This window comes from Carcharhinus amblyrhynchos, unplaced genomic scaffold, assembly GCF_965287045.1.
Source record: "Carcharhinus amblyrhynchos unplaced genomic scaffold, sCarAmb.v2.hapA chromosome_264, whole genome shotgun sequence".
Classification (NCBI taxonomy): domain Eukaryota; kingdom Metazoa; phylum Chordata; class Chondrichthyes; order Carcharhiniformes; family Carcharhinidae; genus Carcharhinus; species Carcharhinus amblyrhynchos.
This window is the reverse complement of record NW_027650004.1, coordinates 43537-47164: the sequence shown is the minus strand read 5'-3', so window position 1 is coordinate 47164 and position 3628 is coordinate 43537.

The following is a 3628-nucleotide window of genomic DNA, read 5'->3' as shown; positions in this document are numbered from 1 at the left end:
AGAGACTCTGAGACGCAGAGACGCTGAGGCACAGAGACTCTGAGACGCAGTGACTCTGAGACACAGGGACACAGAGACACTGAGACGCAGAGAGGCAGAGACGCAGAGACGCAGAGAACCTGAGACGCAGAGGCACGGAGACTCAGAGACGCCGAGGCGCAGAGACGCAGAGACACTGAGACGCTGAGACGCAGAGACCCTGGGACCCAGAGGCGAAGAGATTCAGAGACTGAGACGCTGAGACACAGAGACCATGAGACGCAGAGACCCTGAGAGGCAGAGACACTGAGACGCAGAGATGCAGAGACACTGAGACCCAGAGACTCTGAGACGCAGAGAAGCAGAGACCCTGAGACGCAGGGACGCAGAGACGCAGAGAACCTGAGACGCAGAGATGCTGAGACCCAGAGACGTAGAGACGCAGAGACACTGAGACGCAGAGATACTGTGACGCAGAGGCGCAGAGTCTCAGAGAAGCAGAGGCTCTGAGACGGAGAGACGCAGAGACCCTGAGACGTAGAGACACTGAGTCCCAGAGACGCAGTGACACTGAGTCCCAGAGACGCAGAGACACTGAGACACAGAGACTCTGAGACGGAGAGACACTGAGGCCCTGAGACGCAGAGACGCAGAGACACAGAGAGGCAGACACACTGAGACGCAGAGACACTGAGACCCAGAGATGCAGAGACACTGAGACACAGGGATGCAGAGACCTTGAGACACTGAGACGCAGAGACGCAGAGACCCTGAGACGAAGAGATGCAGAGAATCAGGGACACTGAGATGCAGAGACCCTGAGACCCAGAGACACAGAGACGCAGAGACACTGAGACGCAGAGTCACTGAGACGCTGAGACTCTGAGACGCAGAGAGTCTGAGACACAGGGGTGCAGAGACTCTGAGACGGAGAGACGCAGAGACCTTGAGACACAGAGACACTGAGTCCCAGAGACGCAGAGATTCAGAGACACTGAGACGCTGAGACGCAGAGACCATGAGACGCAGAGACCCTGAGAGGCAGAGACACTGAGACGCAGAGATGCAGAGACACTGAGACCCAGAGACTCTGAGACGCAGAGAAGCAGAGACCCTGAGACGCAGGGACGCAGAGACGCAGAGAACCTGAGACGCAGAGAAGCTGAGACCCAGAGACGTAGAGACGCAGAGACACTGAGACGCAGAGATACTGTGACGCAGAGAATCTGAGATGCAGAGACTCAGAGGCGCAGAGTCTCAAAGAAGCAGAGACTCTGAGACGGAGAGACGCAGAGACCCTGAGACGTAGAGACACTGAGTCCCAGAGACGCAGAGACACTGAGTCCCAGAGACGCAGAGACACTGAGACACAGAGACCCTGAGACGGAGAGACACTGAGTCCCAGAGACGCAGAGACGCAGAGACACAGAGACTCTGAGACGGAGAGACACTGAGGCCCTGAGACGCAGAGATGCAGAGACACAGAGAAGCAGACACACTGAGACGCAGAGACACTGAGACCCAGAGATGCAGAGATACTGAGACACAGGGATGCAGAGACCTTGAGACACTGAGACGCAGAGACGCAGAGACCCTGAGACGCAGAGATGCAGAGAATCAGGGACACTGAGATGCAGAGACCCTGAGACCCAGAGACACAGAGACGCAGAGACACTGAGACGCAGAGTCACTGAGACGCTGAGACTCTGAGACGCAGAGACTCTGAGACACAGGGGCGCAGAGACTCTGAGACGGAGAGACGCAGAGACCTTGAGACACAGAGACACTGAGTCCCAGAGACGCAGAGATGCAGAGACACTGAGACGCAGAGACACTGAGACCGGGAGACGCATAGACACTGAGACCCCGACATGCAGAGACGCAGAGACACTGAGACGCAGAGACTCTGATACGCTGAGACCTCGAGATGCAGAGACCCAGAGACGCAGAGACACTGAGATGAGAGACACTGAGACGCAGAGACAATGAGTCCAGAGCCGTAGAGACTCTGAGACGCAGAGACCCTGCGACACAGAGACCCAGAAACGCAGAGAAGCAGAGACTCTGAGATGCAGAGTCACTGAGACGCAGAGACAATGAGACCCAGAGACTGAGAGATGCAGAGACACAGAGAGGCAGACATACTGAGACGCAGAGACACAGAGACCCAGAGATGCAGAGACACTGAGCCCCAGAGATGCAGAGACGCAGAGACACTGAGACGCAGGGAAGCAGAGACCCTGAGTCGCAGAAACGCAGAGAGACAGAGACTATGAGAGGCAGAGACTCTGAGACGCATAGACGCTGAGGCCCAGAGACACAGCAACACTGAGATGCAGAGACTCAGAGTCTGAGACGCAGAGACACAGAGAAGCAGAGACCCTGAGACTCAGATACACTGAGACCCAGAGACTCTGAGACACAAAAGCAGATACCCTGAGACACAGGGGCGCTGAGACACAGAGACGCAAAGACACTGAGACGCAAAGACACTGAGACCCAGAGACGCTGAGACGCAAAGACACTGAGACCCAGAGACGCTGAGACGCAGAGACCCTGGGACCCAGAGACGCAGTGACGCAGAGACACTGAGACGCAGAGACTCTGAGACACAGAGACGCAGAGACTCTGAGACGCAGAGACTGTGAGACGCAGAGACACTGAGACGCAGAGATGAAGAGACACTGAGACCCAGAAATGCAGAGACGCTGAGACGCAGAGACGCAGAGACACTGAGACACTGAGATGCAGGGTCTCTGAGACGCAGAGACGCAGAGACACTGAGACCCAGAGACTCTGAGACGCAGAGACTCTGAGACACAGAGATGCAGAGACACTGAGACGCAGATACGCTGAGGCGCAGAGATGCAGAGACTCTCAGATGCAGAGACTCTGAGATGCAGAGAAGCAGAGACCCTGATATGCAGAGACGCAGAGACGGAGAACCTGAGACGCAGAGACACAGAGACACTGAGATGCAGGGACTCTGAGACGCAGAGACACTGAGAACCAGAGACTCTGAGACGCAGAGACTCTGAGACACAGAGATGCAGAGACACTGAGACGCAGATACGCTGAGACGCAGAGATGCAGAGACTCTGAGACGCAGAGACACTGAGACCCAGAGACGCAGTGTCTCTGTGTCTCAGTGTCTCTGTGTCTCAGTGTTTCTGTGTTTCTGTGTCTCTGTGAATCAGTGTCTCAGAGTCTCAGTGTCTCTGTGTCTCTGTGTCTCTGTGTCTCAGTGCCTCAGAGTCTCAGTGTCTCAGAGTCTCAGTGTCTCTGGGTCTCAGTGTCTCTGTGTCTCAGTTTCTCAGAGTCTCATTGTCTCTTTGTCTCTTTGTGTCAGTGTCTCAGAGTCTCTGTGTCTCAGTGTCTCTGGTTTCTGTGTCTCAGTGTCACAGTGTCCCAGAGTCTCAGTGTCTCAGTGTCTCAGTATCTCTATGTCTCTGTGTCTCAGTGTCTCACAGTCTCAGTGTCTCAGTGTCTCAGAGTCTCAGTGTCTCTGTGTCTCAGTGTCTCTGTGTCTCAGTGTCTCAGAGTCTCAGTGTCTCAGTGTCTCTGTGTCTCAGTGTCTCTGTGTCTCAGTGTCTCAGTGTCCCAGACTCTCTGTGTCTCTGTGTCTCTGTGGCTCCGTGTCTCAGTGTCT